Genomic DNA, 17,361 nt, shown 5'->3' with positions numbered 1-17,361 from the left:
GCACAAGGGTTTACCCACCTTTTGTGGAAAAAAGCATTGAAGTATTAGGTAGTGTTACTTTATTCACCACGAATGGCGATCAGAGTTTAACTTTTTTTTTTTACCACAATGTAACAGTATTGCTTCCTTCCCTCTTCTTTCCCCAACCTGGGCTCGAACCAGTTAACTGCCTTATTTACGGGCAGAACAGCAGATTTTTACATTGTCAGCTCTGGGATTCGATCTTCAACCAGTTACTAGTCCAACACTCTAACCACTAGGCTACCTGCCACCCCACATGTGGGAGAATTCCGAGCTCAGAGATGATAGACAAGTTTCCCACTAGTAATTACCAGTTTGAGTGGCATTCAAGTGGATTTTTCCCAGTCATATGCTGATATTTTCGAATTTACGAGATGTTATGAATGCATCATTAATGTTGTGCAACAGGGCAATAACAACAGGGAAACATTTTAATCTTGTCAGCTCCATTTACTGTATCTGGAACACTGATTACACCCAATGGTTTATGCCTTGTTTAAAACCCGGGGTTCAATTAGTATTTTATGCAAATAGTGGAACTGCCTACAGCTGACTATAAACAAACTCAACTTCCAAAACCAAACCGTATTTGGAAAGATGAGTGAATAGGATTCTGAATGTAGGTTGCAGGGCCAGGCTGACCTCGTGGACAACAAGGGGTATGTCTCCAAATTGGGTTAATTTTCCATTTCCAAATCTGCTCTATTCACATTCTAGTTTGTATTTTTATGTCAGTCTATTCCATCCCCATTTAACACCTGTCTATAACCCCTCCCACTGCAGTGTTCGGTCTTCTTCAACATTTCATCTTGCTCACCTTCCAAACTTCTCTACGGACGTTTATTTATGAATTGTTTTACAAAATCTCCATATTTTTATTAAATCTCGTAAAACCGACCCTCGGCATTAACCACTTTTCCGGGCAGTTTTTATGCGACTAGTCATACAATATATATTTTTAAATAATGACATCTATGATAGGAAAAGGGAGTTTGGTACAATTATAAATGCGGACAGATACTTTTTTCTTTCTTCATGGTGGGATCTTTCTGTCAGTAAAACGTATTATGCGAGAAATGGCGGTGGAAACGTCTTTATGCTAAAAATATTGATATAATAACCACCATATCGAAGTAAACTTCGAGTCAAGCGATAATATGGTGTGTGGTCCTTCCATTACGACTCAGGAAAGCATGCAGTTTTAGGCTATAGTTTAAATAAATTACGAAATTCACAGGGTGGTGAACGAGCACGGTGATGAGCTTTGCTCCTTTCCAATAAATAAAAAAAACTAGCTTTCCTTCGAATTGGCGACATATTTTCATGCGGATATTCTAAACTCCACATAAAAATAATATGACCACCAGAGAGGTCTCCATCTAACTGACTTGTTGCAGGCTGTGCGTGATCACGTAGCGCACATACAAATACATTTTGCAGTTAATCCCATGTACCTAATAAAGAATACAAGTTAAATGGGTTTCCATCGCATTTTCAATTCACTGATGGTTTCTCGGGTAAAAAATAAAGCGTTTTGTAGCCAGTGTGCCCACTCTGGTATTGGTACTGTTATTTTCGCGCTGCTGTTTAGAGTGCATGTACAGCCTACATGAGATTACATTTGTGTCAAAGCCAAGCATTGATGATCATGTCACCAAAATAAGACCTTCGATATGTATTGGAAAGCAGCATCAAGCTCATCTATCTCATTGAATTTTCACCACCCTGTAACGTTCATAATTGATTTAATATTACTTTCATATGATGGTTATTAGGCTATCAATATTGTCACCGACATTTCTTGAATATTTAATTTTACCGAAACAAAATTATCCCACCTTGTCTAGTGTGTTTTGCCGACATTTGGAAAGTCTACCTAAAAATTTTCTGTGTCCATCAGGCCCGTCTTTAATTTGTAAATGTAATTGTATGGAACTCTCCCAATAAATGACGAGGCAGACATGCGAGAACGTTGCGATTCGAAACCAAAGTTTGCAGGCAAAACGTTAAGTGGTTTTGGTGAGGAACTTGACTCAAACTAGTTACTTGTGAAACGCAGTCATTAAAAATAACCTCCGTGATCTCCATTTTGCTAGCTACTATTTTGCATTTTATTCAAGCGTATAAAGTAGTGACATAGTTTCTATGCCAAACTGATGTTATATTACATACAGACGGTGCCGCTTTCAAGACAACTCGGAACTCTGAAACTCTGAAATGCCCGACTTGAAAACTCGTAGACAAATGAGCTCCGAGTTTTCCAATTTTCCGAGTTGTTTTGAAAGCAACCTTAAGTCAATTGAAAATTGTGGGAGCAACCCGGATGTATAGAGAGACTATGTTTTTATTGGGGGACATCAACATTAGATTTCAGAAACCTTCATTTTGTATCAATTTCTAACAACCTCCCAGGCAGCAAGCACTTGGTTGCCTGTGGTAGGATCAAGGTTCTCCTCATTCCTTGGTTTCATTTAAGATATTATTTTCCAGGGTAGCATATGTAGACATTTATGTAAATACATAATTTTTTTCCCAAAACTATTTAAGTACTATGCAGTAATTACACCTCATATTCACAGTCTGTAGCAGCCATTTTGATTATTCTTGGCAGCCATTTTGTGCCATACTGCTCACATCTGTCATCACAGTGGAGAGACGAGAAATGGGGGAGGGGAGGTTTAAAAAAGCCTGGCTTCACAATAACTCTAAACTTTTCAGTGTCGTAACAGTCATTCCTATAACCTTTAGACAAATGATAAGGTGATAAGAATTGACTACATTAAACCAGAATTTCTTAATCGAAGTCCAATTGTCAGTTTTTTAATTTTATTTTACACTGAATGGTTGCATTATAAAATTGTGAAATTGAGCTGCTTATTAATGCAGAGATCCTCTTTCTATTGCTATCACCTAGTAAATTTTTTCTGTAAATGGCCGACAAACGAATACAATGCTTTATTATTGCCCCCTCAAAGACTGCATCCTTTAATGTCGCGTTCAGGTGCTCGTCGGGAAACCACGACTTGCTAACTGGATGTAGTTATACACGTGTCGCATTTAACCAGTTAGCAAGTTGGAACTGTCAGAGTTTTCTAGTTCTGACTAGCATCTGAACCTGAACGCGGCATCATTCATGTGCATTTTGGTCAGAAACAATTCTTCAACCCTTAGAATAAGCTAGCTAACATTCCATTTAGTTGTATGTCAGAATTAACATACATTAAAAAAAACATGTTTAATCGTTATCCCATTCATGAATTTAGAAACATAAATACATATTAATCTAATGGCTAAATTAACACTGAAAATGCAATAATTTAAATTGTCCTTTCAACCCCTCCATTATCTCACAAAGATTGCTAGCTAGCTCACCGCTTACCTTTTTTTTCACAAAAGGCATGGAAGTTTGCCTCCCTTAAATTTGCCCAACCCCTTTCCTGTTCCTGACCACGCCTAAATCACGCCTTCTTTCCATTTTTCCTGGGCACGGATCGGACACTGATAAGGTCTAATGGGCGTGCTTAGCTTGAAGTGCCGTCCCTATTGCATTCTAAACTCCGCCCCTCTTCTCTTTCAGGTCTTCAAAACGGAAACACCCCCAACGGTTGCCATTTTACTTTGGCCAACGCTTGACTGCAATTGTAGCTGTCAAAGCAATATTCCAAAGAGTGCACTTCCCGTTAATTGCTGTATGAAGAAAGTGTGTCTCTGCTCGCATTTGATTGAAGTTATCGGCGCTGCTGAGTGGTGCAAGGGGGCAGCGGTTCGCACAACAAAAAGGTAGCTACACACATTCAGTACCTATGATGTAGGGGAAATGATAGCAAGCCATGGTGGCATGGTGTTTAAATGGCTGACTTTACAACTAGGTAACGTTAGTTACTCGCCGGTTTGTCAGTACAGTATTGTGTTATCTCCTGTTCCTCGACTCAGGAATGTCTGTCTGGCCTCAAGAAACGTAGCCAGCTAGCTAACGTTACATCGGCTCTTGTTTCGAATGTTCTGGCCAGCCGAACAATGCTGCTAGCCGGCTAACGTTATCTACTTGGCTTGTTTGAATGTTGATGACTTTTCTCACTTTTAGAGTGTCTACTAGCTACTCAAATAATCAAACGAGGGCAGGGACGTATACTTAGCTCTCTGACTGAATTAGAGTCGTGTTTACTCTATCATAGTAATGTTTTTACTGTTCGATTTTTCTTCGATACCTTTTTCGATTATTCGGAATGACATCAAGCACGTTATGTCATTACATTTCCATAGACGAAAAGGCAGAAAAGTGATTATTTTTATTTTTTTAATGTCTCAGTGCGATCAACCAGCACTACTTTTGTATTGAGTGAAATGGTGCCTTATATTATAAACAGTCGTAATTAGAGGTCGACCGATTTAGGATTTTTCAACACCGATTATTGGAGGACCAAAAAAAGCAGATACCGATTAATCGGCCAATTTTTAAAATGTGTGTGTGTGTGTGTGTGTGTGTATATATATATATATATATGTGTGTGTGTGACAATTGCAACAATACTGAATGAACAATGACCACTTTTATTTTAACTTAATATAATACATATGGGTTTTTGGATGGGTGTTAAGGTGATTCCACAGGTTGGTGGTATTTTTTTGATTTAGCCGTTGCTGACCCCATGCTTACATCTTTATCACAAATAAGACACCTTGCTTTCCCTGGTGCCAATTCCATGTAGTAGTCCCACACTGGTGCTCTGCTTTTCTCTGCCATCTGTAAAACGCACACACACACTGAAGTGACAATGATACTTAAAGAGTCTGCTTAGGAGACAAATACTCTGAACTGTTCCCTGTGATGAATGTTGAAAACAGAAACTTTAATTTCTATATGTAGGAAATCCTATTTTAATAATGGACATGGTAAGAATTGACTACCAAAGTGCGAGTCATAATTCCCATGACACCTAGCAAAATCTGAAAAGCGGTTCCTTCATTCATTTATTCCATGGGATATTTTTAGATTCACTTAAAATAAGGTCTGTTTCGTGTAGGCTTACACCACCATGCCAATTTTATAACTGTGTAGATATCCATAGTACAAGATAACTCTGATCAATATTGGCTAAATATAAGCGAAGATCGTTTTTTTTTTTTTGTAGAGTGGATTTCTTAAAATATTTTGACAAGCGTTACCTTATCCATGTGAGATTTACACGGGTATCAAAACGCCGAGGCGCTTTAGGCCTGCACGATACAGACCTTATTTGAAGTAGATCAAGACATTCTCTACGGAGGACATGGATGGTAAAATAACGAACCCCTTTCAAGTTCAGCTGCAAGTTATTACAGGAATTATAACGCGTCGACTATTTCTCTCTAAACCATATACCTTTCACTATTACGAGCCTGCTGCTGCCTACCAGCCCTCAGTCAGACTGCTCTATCAAATATCAAATCATAGACTTAACTATAATAAACACACAGAAATACGAGACTTAGGTCAAATCCGGAAACTACCACATCGAAAACAAAAAGTTTATTCCGTTCCGTATTTCATCTAACGGGTGGCATCCATGAGTCTAAATATTCCTGTTACATTGCACAACCTTCAATGTTATGTCATAATTACGTAAAGTTCTGGGAAATTAGTTCGCAAAGAGCCAGACGGATCTAACTGTTGCGTATACCCTGACTCTGTGTGCAATATATACTTGTGTATTGATTTCAAGAAAGGCATGGATGTTTATGGTTAAATACACATTGGAGCAGCGACAGTCGTTGATTGTTTTTTATAAGATAAGTTTAATGCTAGCTAGCAACTTATCTTGGCTTACTGCATTCGCGTAACAGGCAGGCTCCTCGTGAGGCAGGTGGTTAGAGCGTTGGACCAGTTAACTGTAAGGTTGCAAGATTAGATCCCCCGAGCTGACAAGGTAAAAATCTATCATTCTGCCTTGTTCCCAGGCCGTCATTGAAAATAATGTGTTCTTAACCTGTTGGTACTAGGGGGCAGTATTTTCATTTTTGGAAAAATAACGTTCCCAAATTAAACAGGATATTTTGTCAGGACAAGATGCTAGAATATGCATATAATTGACAGCTTAGGATAGAAAACACTCTAAAGTTGCCAAAACTGTAAAAATATTCTCTGAGTATAACAGAACTGATGTTACAGGCGAAAGCCTGAGAAAACCAATCCGGAAGTGACTCATCTTTTGAAAGCCCTGCGTTCCGAATGTGAATGCCCTATCAACCAGATTATGTTGAAGAATACCCGTAGGCGGCTTCATTGCGCAAGTGGTCACCTGATGCTCCCAGAGAAATTCTTGCGTAAAATACAGAGGTAGCCATTATTCCAATCGCTTCTATTGAGAAACCAATTGTCCTGGTTGATATATTATCGAATAGATATTTGAAAAACACCTTGAGGATTGATTATAAACAACGTTTGCCATGTTTCTGTCGATATTATGGAGCTAATTTGGAATATTTTTTGGTGTTGTGGTAACCGCAATTTCCGGTCGATTTCTCAGCCAAACGTGAAGAACAAACGGAGCTATTTCGCCTACAAAAACAATATTTTGGGAAAAAATGAACTCTGGCATCTACCTGGGAGTCTCGTGAGTGAAAACATCCGAAGTTCATCAAAGGTAAATTATTTAATTTGATTGCTTTTCTGATTTTCATGACAAGGTTGCCTGCTGCTAGCAAGGCATAATGCTATGCTACGCTATCGATAAACTTACACAAATGCATGTCTAGCTTTGGCTGTAAAGCATATTTTGAAAATCTGAGATGACAGGGTGATTAACAAAAGGCTAAGCTGTGTTCCAATATATTTCACTTGTGATTTTCATGAATAAGAATATTTTCTAGGAAGATTTATGTCCGTTGCGTTATGCTAATTAGTGTCAGATGATGACAACTGTCCCGTTCACGGGATGGGGTGTCACTAGAGGTTAACTGACTTGCCTAGTTAAATAAAGGTGTAAAAAAAAAAAAAAAAAAACGCCCAAAAATACTGATTTCCGATTGTTATGAAAACTTGAAATCGTCCCTAATTAATCGGCCATTCCGATTAATCGGTCGACGTCTAGTCATAATGGTAAAGTTGAATTATGTTTAATTATGATCTGTCAGTGGAGGCTCCTCAGGAAGGTACCAAATTCGCAGGGAATTTCATAAAAATAGTAAAACAAAGTGATACTTTAAAGATAAAATGTTACAAAATATATTTAAGTCACCAAATTGATTAAAACACACTGTTTTGCAATAAATGTCAGTAATCCTACAGACTGCTGTTGAGGCATCACCATGGTGTAGCTGGAGGACAGCTAGTGTTCCGTCCTCTTCTGTGTTCATTGAGTACAATACAAAACCTAGGAGGCTCGTGGTTCTCACCCCCTTCCATAGACTTAGACAGGTTGGAAGACGTCCTACGGAGCTTGTCATAATTACTATCAGAGCTGAAAGGATCCGATAATTAATCTAGTACTGAAATCATAAGTTACAGCTAGCTAGCACTGCAGTGCATAACATGTGGTGAGGGGCCTGCCGGTGTAACTGCTTGCTGTTCACTGTACTGCATGATTGTATCACGTTTATTAACACATTAGTTCTAGAAGCTAGCTATGTTGACTATGACGTTAGCTAATATGGTGACAACGATGTAGCATGTGTGAAGGTTTGACTTGGAAAGGTTTTTCACCTGGTCACAGACAGCTGTTGTATTGTGCACTAAGATCCACAAGCAAAGGGAAAAGGTGAGAGGAAGAGGGCGCCTAGATGCGAGAAGGAATTATACATGAGCAAATGATCATGCTGTTTGTATGTGGCTGCTATGAAAGTGAACTGTGTTTGCAGAGATCAAGGTTCATTCGTCTCAGCGACTTTGTTGAAAAACGTATCTTAAACGGAAGCAAACGTATCAGAACAGTGATTAACATACTTTAATTTGTCCAATACAAACTCTGGTTTAAAACTGTTGGGCTAATGATTACACCCTTAATACGTTAGATACAGGCAAGAGTGTGCAAGGCGGTATTGAATGTGTCACTGTCAGTCAGTAAATTCTCTCAACTGGGCACCTACTTTGTAAACTTTAATTCGTTGGCTAGGTTGTAGCAACCTCATACTGGTTATAAGGAACAGTATATTATTTTTTTTTGTATTTTTTTTTTTTTTTGTATCATGTAATAGACCAAACATATCGATGTTACAAAGTTTAGGTGAATGTAATATGAATGACAGTCATCCAATATGCTGTAATAGAAATCACACCATACTCAAACAAAGTCCTCCCTCATCCTAAAAGGCACTGACTGCCAATGTACACTATAATAGTGTTTTCACAGCACTAAAATACTAATTTCAGTGACCAATAAGAAAGACCAGAACACTTAACTCTATGAACTCATGAGTATTGTTTGCTACAGACGGGTGGGGTGTTTACCATAACAACCGGTGGGCACCTTGAGGGGAAAAATACAGACTGGGTTAGCTTCCTAGGGGTGAGGACTCGGACAAATTGAGTATCGTAATGGATATGGAGATAAGTGTTTTTTGTTGAGAGAGAAAAAATAGTTGTTGTAATTAGCCAGAACTAACACCAAATCTGGAAGTACCAGTGACTCTTTCAATGCGGAAGTGGCCAGATGCCGCAGATGCCAAGTTACATGATTGTTTTGCTTGCACCGCCTGGAATATGTTCCGGGATTCATCCGATGGCATTTAGGAATATACCACATCAGTCAACGGCTTCATCAATATGTGCATTGATGACGTCGAGCCCACAGTGACCGTACGTACATACCAGAAGCAATGCATTAGTCAACATCCGCACTGAGCTAAAGGGTAGAGTGTTCAAGGAGCGGGACTCTAACTCAAACACTTATAAGAAATCCTGTTTTGCCCTCAGACAAACCATCACAGGCAAAGCGTAAATACAGGACTACGCTCGTCGGATGTGGCAGGACTTGCAAAGTAAACTCACCCAAAAAATAATCATCCTCACTGTCAACTGCGTTTTATTTTCAGCAAACTTGTGTAAATATTTGTATGAACCTAACAAGATTCAACAACTGAGACAAACTGAACAAGTTCCACAGACGTGTGACTAACAGAAATAAAATAATGTCTCCCTGAACAAAATCAAAAGTAAGTCAGTATATGGTGTGGCCACCAGCTGCATAAAGTACTGCAGTGCATCTCCTCATGGACTGCACCAGATTTGCCAGTCCTTGCTGTGAGATGTTACCCCACTCTGCCACCATGGTACCTGCAAGTTCCCAGACATTTCTGGGGGGAATGGCCCTAGCCCTCACCCTCCGATCCAAAAGGTCCCAGAAGTGCTCAATGGGATTGAGATCCGGGCTCTTCGTTGTCCTTGCAGGTAATCACGTACAGAACGAGCAGTATGACTGGTGGCATTGCCATGCTGGAGGGTCATGTCAGGATGAGCCTGCAGGAAGGGTACCACATGAGGGAGGAGAATGTCTTCCTTGTAACTCAGTGTTGAAATTGCCTGCAATAACAAGCTCAGTCCGATGATGCTGTGACACACTGCCCCAGACCATGATGGACCCTCCACCTCCAAATTGATCCCGCTCCAGAGTACAGGCCTCGGTGTAATGCTCATTTCTTCGGCGATAAACACACATTCGGTGAGACAAAACCGCAACTCGTCATTGAAGAGCACTTTTTGCCAGTCCTGTCTGGTCCAGCGATGTCTGGTGAGGACCTGCCTTACAACAGGCCTACAAGCCCTCAGTCCAGCCTCTCTCAGCCTATTGCGGACAGTATGAGCACTGATGGAGGGATTATGAGTTCCTAGTGTAACTTGGGCAGTTAATGCCATCCTGTACCTGTCCCGCAGGTGTGATTTTCGGATGTACCGATCCTGTGCAGGTGTTACACGTGGTCTCCCACTGCGAGGATGATCAGCTGTCTGTCCTTTCTCCCTGTAGCGCTTTCTTAGGCGTCTCACAGTACGGACATTGGAATTTATTGCCCTGGCCACATCTGCAGTCCTCATTCCTCCTTGCAGCATGCCTAAGGTACTTTCACTCAGATGAGCAGGGACCCTGGCATCTTTCTTTTGGTGTTTTTCAGAGTCAGTAGAAAGGCCTCTTCAGTGTCCTAAGTTTTCATAATTGTGACCTTAATTGCCTACAGTCTAAGCAGTTAGTTTCATAACGATTGTACCACAGGTGCATGTTCGTTAATTGTTTATGGTTTGTTGAACATGCATAGGAAACAGTGTTTAAACCATTTACACAGATCTGTGAAGTAATTCGTAAAAATCCAAATAATATTTGAAAGACTGGGTCCTGAAAACGGGACGAGTTTATTATGGACTACAAAGGGCAGACAAGCCGCAAGCTGTCCAGTGACACGAGCCTACCTTATGAGCTAAATGACTTCTATGCGCACTTCGAGGCAAGCAACACTGAAACATGCATGAGAGCACCAGCTGTTGCGGACGCTCGCCATAGCCGACTTGAGTAAGATCTTTAAACACATTAACATTCACAGGGAGTAGACAGATTACCAAGACGTGTACTCAGAGCATGGGTCTTCACTTACATTACAACTGGTCGGCATCCTGCCGCAATAGAGGGTAGTGCATACAGCCCAGTACATCACTGGGGCCAAGTGTTCTGCCATCCAGGACCTCTATACCAGGCAGGCCCTGAAAATTGTCAGACTCCAGCCACCCTAGTCATAGACAGAGAGAACAGCTGCGGTACCGGAGTGCCAAGTCTAGGTCCGGAAGGCTCTTTAACAGCTTCTACCCCCCCCCCCAGCTGTAAGACTGCTGAACAGTTACTCAAATGGCTACCTGGATTATTTGCTTTGTTCCCCCCCTCCTTTGACAAACCTGTACCCACGGACATTGACTCGGTACCCCCTGTATACAGCCTCATTATTGTTTTGTTACTTTCTGTTTACTTAGTAAATATTTTCTTAACCAACAATAACCAAGGGCTTGTAAGTAAGCCTTGCATGGTAAGGTCTACTCCTGTTGTATTTGGCTCATGTGACAAATAACATTTGATCTGGGGGGGATTCAACTGCCAGCACAGATCTTTCGTCACTCAAACGGTGTGACGCGCTGGGTGCTTCAAGGTATGCTTCATATTTTCAAAGTGACCTGATACAAAAGTACCAACGTTTGTATCAAATGTCAACCACGTGATCATGGACATCCAAAGCTTTGTTTGATCGCGTGCTTTTTCAAAGTGTGTAGCGAACTCGAGATCCCATTGATTTCGCTTGCGCCGGTGCTTTCTTCAATGCCAAGTTTCTTTCAGACAGACCTTTACTACTGGAGACTGTACTTACAAACTTAGTGAGGATTTCTTCGGCTGATATCACTTTAACGGTAATTCAGCAGGTAGATTATCATGGAACACTCAAGGGTGGCATGTGTCAAATAACATTTACATTTTTTTCTAAAATCACATTGTTTGCATGCTGTTCAGAGTTCATTTTATTTAGTACCTAGTTAGCACTGAGGAGACCGACCGTCCCTCATTCACAGGACTGCCGCGATAGGCCGCTTTGTCAAGCGGCAGTCCTGCTCGTGAAATTCACATGCTGTTTAACCTCACATAGCCCACCCGTCCTTCTCCCAACGCCAGTAACACTACAGCTGCCAGTCGAAGACGACTCTTTTACTTTTTATTTTATTTTGCTTACTCCCTGTGGCCACTTATTTGTATATTTTTTACATTTATTCAAGATACATTTGCCATTTGTTAAAGGTTGGAAAAGTACTATAAATTATTGTGCGCAAAATTTAAGATGACGACAAATTATCATATACTTGCAGGCTTCTTACACAGTGCATTGCAGTGGATATATATATATATATATATATATATACACATACACATACACATACACATACACATACACATACACATACACACGCTCACTCAGTGGGGAGAACAAGTATTTGATACACTGCCGATTTTGGCAGGTTTTCCTACAGACAAACCATGTAGAGGTCTATAATTTTTATCATAGGTACACTTCAACTATGAGAGATTGAATCTAAAACAAAAATCCAGATAATCACATTGTATGATTAAGTAATTCATTTGCATTTTATTGCATGACATAAGTATTTGATACATCAGAAAAGCAGAACTTAATATTTGGTACAGAAACCTTTGTTTGCAATTACAGCGATCATACGTTTCCTGTAGTTCTTGACCAGGTTTGCACACACTCCAGCAGAGATTTTGGCCTACTCCTCCATATAGACCTTCTCCAGATCCTTCAGCTTTCAGGGCTGTCGCTGGGCAATACAGGCTTTCAGCTCCCTCCGAAGATGTTCTATTGGGTTCAGGTCTGGAGACTGGCTAGGCCACTCCAGGAGCTTAAGATGCCACTCCTTAGTTGCCCTGACTGTGTATTTCGGGTCGTTGTCATGCTGGAAGACCCAGCCACGACCCATCTTAAATGCTCTTACTGAGGGAAGGTCAAGATCTCGCGATACATGGCCCCATCCATCCTCCCGTCAATACGGTGCAGTCGTCCTGTCCCCTTTGCAGAAAAGCATTCCCAAAGAATGATGTTTCCACCTCCATGCTTCACAGTTGGGATGGTTTTCTTGGGGTTGTACTCATCCTTCTTCTTCCTCTAAACACAGCGAGTGGAGTTAATTCCAAAAAGCTATATTTTTGTCTAATCAGACCACATGACCTTCTCCCATTCCTCCTCTGGATCATCCAGATGGTCATTGGAAAACTTCAGACGGGCCTGGACATACGCTGGCTTGACCAGGGGGACCTTGCGTGCTCTGCAGGATTTGTGTGTTACTAATGGTTTTCTTTGAGACTGTGGTCCCAGCTCTCTTCAAGTCATTGACCAGGTCCTGCCGTGTAGTTCTGGGCTGATCCCTCAACTTCCTCATGATCATTGATGCCCCACGAGGTGAGATCTTGCATGGAGCCCCAGGCTGAGGGTGATTGACCTTGAACTTCTTCCATTTTCTAATTGCACCAACAGTTGTTGCCTTCTCACCAAGCTGCTTGCCTATTGCCCTGTAGTGCAGGTCTACAATTTTATCCAGGATGTCCTTACACAGCTCCCTGGTCTTGGCCATTGTGGAGAGACTGGAGTCTGTTTGATTGGGTGTGTGGACAGGTGTCTTTTATACAGGTAACGAGTTCAAACAGGTGCAGTTAATACAGGTAATGAGTGGAGAACAGGAGGGCTTCTTAAAGAAAAACTAACAGGTCTGTGAGAGCCGGAATTCTTACTGGTTGGTAGGTGATCATATACTTATGTCATGCAATAAAATGCAAATGAATTACTTAAATCATACAATGTGATTTTCTGGATTTTTGTTTTAGATTTCGTCTCTCACAGTTGAAGTGTACCTATGATAAAAATGACAGACCTCTACATGCTTTGTAAGTAGGAAACACTGCTGATTTTGAAGGTTATCAAATACTTGTTCTCCCCACTGCGTATGTGTGTGTGTGTGTATATACACTGCTCAAAAAAAGAAAGGGACCACTTAAACAACACAATGTAACTCCAAGTCAATCACACTTCTGTGAAATCAAACTGTCCACTTAGGAAGCAACACTGATTGACAATACATTTCACATGCTGTTGTGCAAATGGAATCGACAACAGTTGGAAATTATAGTCAATTAGCAAGACACCCCCAATAAAGGAGTGGTTCTGCAGGTGGTAAACACAGACCACTTCTCAGTTCCTATGCTTCCTGGCTGATGTTTTGGTCACTTTTGAATGCTGGCGGTGCTTTCACTCTAGTGGTAGCATGAGGCGGAGTCTACAACCCACACAAGTGGCTCAGGTAGTGCAGCTCATCCAGGATGGCACAGCTGTGGCAAGAAGGTTTGCTGTGTCTGTCAGCGTAGTGTCCAGAGCATGGATGCGCTACCAGGAGACAGGCCAGTACACCAGGAGATGTGGAGGAGGCCGTAGGAGGGCACCAACCCAGCAGCAGGACCGCTACCTCCGTCTTTGTGCAAGGAGGAGCAGGAGGAGCACTGCCAGAGCCCTGCAAAATGACCTCCAGCAGGCCACATGTGCATGTGTCTGCTCAAACGGTCAGAAACAGACTCTGTGAGGGTGGTATGAGGGCCCGACGTCCACAGGTGGGGGTTGTGCTTAAAGCCCAACACTGTGCAGGACGTTTGGCATTTGCCAAAGAAGACTAAGATTGGCAAATTCGCCACTGGCGCCCTGTGCTCTTCACAGATGAAAGCAGGTTCACACTGATTACATGTGACAGACGTGACCGGCTGGAGACGCCGTGGAGAATGTTCTGCTGCCTGCAACATCCTCCAGCATGACCGGTTTGGCAGTGGGTCAGTAATGGTGAGGGGTGGCATTTCTTTGGGGGGCCGCACAGCCCTCCTTGTGCTCGCCAGAGGTAGCCTGACTGCCATTAGGTACCGAGATGAGATACTCAGACCCCTTGTGAGACCATATGCTGGTGCGGTTGGCCCTGGGTTCCTCCTAATGCAAGACAATGCTAGACCTCATGTGGCTGTAGTGTCAGCAGTTCCTGCAAGAGGAAGGCATTGATGCTATGGACTGGGCCTGCCCGTTCCCCAGACCTGAATCCAATTGAGCACATCTGGGACATCATGTCTCGCTCCATCCACCAACCAGTCTGTTGCACCACAGACTGTCCAGGAGTTGGCGGATGCTTTAGTCCAGGTCTGGGAAGAGATCCCTCAGGAGACCATCCACCACCTCATCAGGAGCATGCCCAGGCATTGTAGGGAGGTCATACAGGCACGTGGAGGCCACACACACTACTGAGCCTCATTTTGACTTGTTTTAAGGACATTACATCAAAGTTGGATCAGCCTGTAGTGTGGTTTTGCACTTTAATTTTTAGTGTGACTCCAAATCCAGAGCTCCATGGGTTGATACATTTGATTTCCATTGATCATTTTTGTGATTTTGTTGTCAGCACATTCAACTATGTAAAGAAAAGTATTTAATAAGAATATTTAATTCATTCAGAGGTAGGATGTGTTATTTTAGTGTTCCCTTTTTATTTTTTTGAGCAGTGTGTATATATGTGTGCACAGTGGGGCAAACAAGTATTTAGTCAGCCACCAATTGTGCAAGTTCTCCCACTTAAGATGAGAGGCCTGTAATTTTCATAGGTACACTTCAACTATGACAGGGAAAAAAAAATCCAGAAAATCACATTGTAGGATTTTTAATGAATTTATTTGCAAATTATGGTGGAAAATAAGTATTTGGTCACCTACAAACAAGCAAGATTTCTGGCTCTCACAGACCTGTAACTTCTTCTTTAAGAGGCTTCTCTGTCCTCCACTCGTTACCTGTATTAATGGCACCGGTTTGAATTTGTTATCAGTATAAAAGACACTTGTCCACAACCTCAAACAGTCACACTCCAAACTCCACTATGGCCAAGATCAAAGAGCTGTCAAAGGACACCAGAAACAAAATTGTAGACCTGCACCAGGCTGGGAAGACTGAATCTGCAATAGGTAAGCAGCTTGGTTTGAAGAAATCAACTGTGGGAGCAATTATTAGGAAATGGAAGACATACAAGACCACTGATATTCTCCCTCGATCTGGGGCTCCATGCAAGATCTCACCCGTGGGGTCAAAATGATCACAAGAACGGTGAGCAAAAATCCCAGAACCACACGGGGGGACCTAGTGAATGACCTGCAGAGAGCTGGGACCAAAGTAACAAAGCCTACCATCAGTAACACACTACGCCGCCAGGGACTCAAATCCTGCAGTGCCAGACGTGTCCCCCTGCTTAAGCCAGTACATGTCCAGGCCCGTCTGAAGTTTGCTAGAGAGCATTTGGATGCTCCAGAAAAAGATTGGGAGAATGTCATATGGTCAGATGAAACCAAAATATAACTTTTTGGTAAAAACTTAACTCGTCGTGTTTGGAGGACAAAGAATGCTGAGTTGCATCCAAAGAACACCATACCTACTGTGAAGCATGGGGGTGGAAACATCATGTTTTGGGGCTGTTTTTCTGCAAAGGGACCAGGATGACTGATCTGTGTAAAGGAAAGAATAAATGGGGCCATGTATCGTGATATTTTGAGTGAAAACCCCCTTCCATCAGCAAGGGCATTAAATATGAAACGTGGCTTGGTCTTTCAGCATGACAATGATCCCAAACACACCGCACGGGCAACGGAGTGGCTTCGTAAGAAGCATTTCAAGGTCCTGGAGTGGCCTAGCCAGTCTCCAGATCTCAACCCCATAGAAAATCTTTGGAGGGAGTTGAATGTCCGTGTTGCCCAGCAACAGCCCCAAAACAGCACTGCTCTAGAGGAGATCTGCATGGAGGAATGGGCCAAAATACCAGCAACAGTGTGTGAACCTTGTGAAGACTTACAGAAAACGTTTGACCTCTGTCATTGCCAACAAAGGGTATATAACAAAGTATTGACAAACTTTTGTTATTGAGCAAATACTTATTTTCCACCATTTGCAAATAAATTCATAAAAAATCCTACAATGTGTGTTTTTCTGGATTTTTTATTTTTTCTAAATTTGTCTGTCATAGTTGAAGTGTACCTATGAGAAAGGCCTGTAATTTTCATCATCTTTTTAAGTGGGAGAACTTGCACAATTGGTGGCTGACTAAATACTTTTTTGCCATATATATATATATATATATATATGTGTGTGTGTGTGTGTGTGTGTGTATAAATGTATATATATATTTATTTGTTTATATATATATATTTGTTTATATACACACACATATACACACATTATATATATATAAATTAATATATATATATATATATATATATATATATATATATATATATATATATATATATCCATTGTGGAGGCCAAGCATACATTGTATTTTAGTCTAGTTCTGAAAATCTAGTCGGTGTGACGCAATTGCGGTGTCTCCGGAGGCATGCAGATGCCAAATTCAGCTCTGTAAAGCATCGCCATGCGGCTCCCAAATGTTGTAACCATGCGGAGGGCTTTGTATAGCTCCACATTATCATTGGTAGGTGGGTGCGATACATAAACTCACTTCCTTGACAACTGCTCCGCAATGTGCAAGAAGTATGAATTCCCTGACTTCTGCAGAGGCCGTATCACCGTAAATTCTGTATAGACAATACAGACATCAGATTGACCATGCTGCGCCCAGATGCACAATGCACTAATTGCTCCAGAATGGGCGCTCTCCTGCCAATGTGTGCATATATTGTTTCGCAACGTGAAGTTGCAAGTTTATTTTTTTAAATAACATTTACATAAGTATTCAGACCCTTTACGCAGTACTTTGTTGAAGCACCTTTGGCAGTGATAGGAGCCTCCAGTCTTGGGTGTGAC

The 17,361-nt window shown here is 41.5% G+C and overlaps 1 protein-coding gene across 4 annotated transcripts in view; it reads left to right on the top strand.

The window, feature by feature from the left end:
• Nucleotides 1-3,572: 3,572 nt before the first annotated feature.
• Nucleotides 3,573-17,361, top strand: part of LOC110492475 (coiled-coil domain-containing protein 71) — a 53,495-nt gene continuing 39,706 nt past the window's right edge. The window contains exon 1 of one of the 4 annotated variants that reach the window (XR_005036568.1): nucleotides 3,573-3,801. The gene's annotated coding sequence lies outside the window, so the exon portion shown is untranslated. Of the gene's footprint in view, nucleotides 3,802-6,624; nucleotides 6,645-17,361 lie in introns of those variants that run through there. The other 3 variants (XR_005036569.1, XM_021566824.2, XM_036947485.1) reach the window with 3 other exon arrangements.

This window comes from Oncorhynchus mykiss, chromosome 16, assembly GCF_013265735.2.
Source record: "Oncorhynchus mykiss isolate Arlee chromosome 16, USDA_OmykA_1.1, whole genome shotgun sequence".
Lineage (NCBI taxonomy): Eukaryota > Metazoa > Chordata > Actinopteri > Salmoniformes > Salmonidae > Oncorhynchus > Oncorhynchus mykiss.
This window is presented reverse-complemented; position numbering and strand designations above follow the sequence as displayed.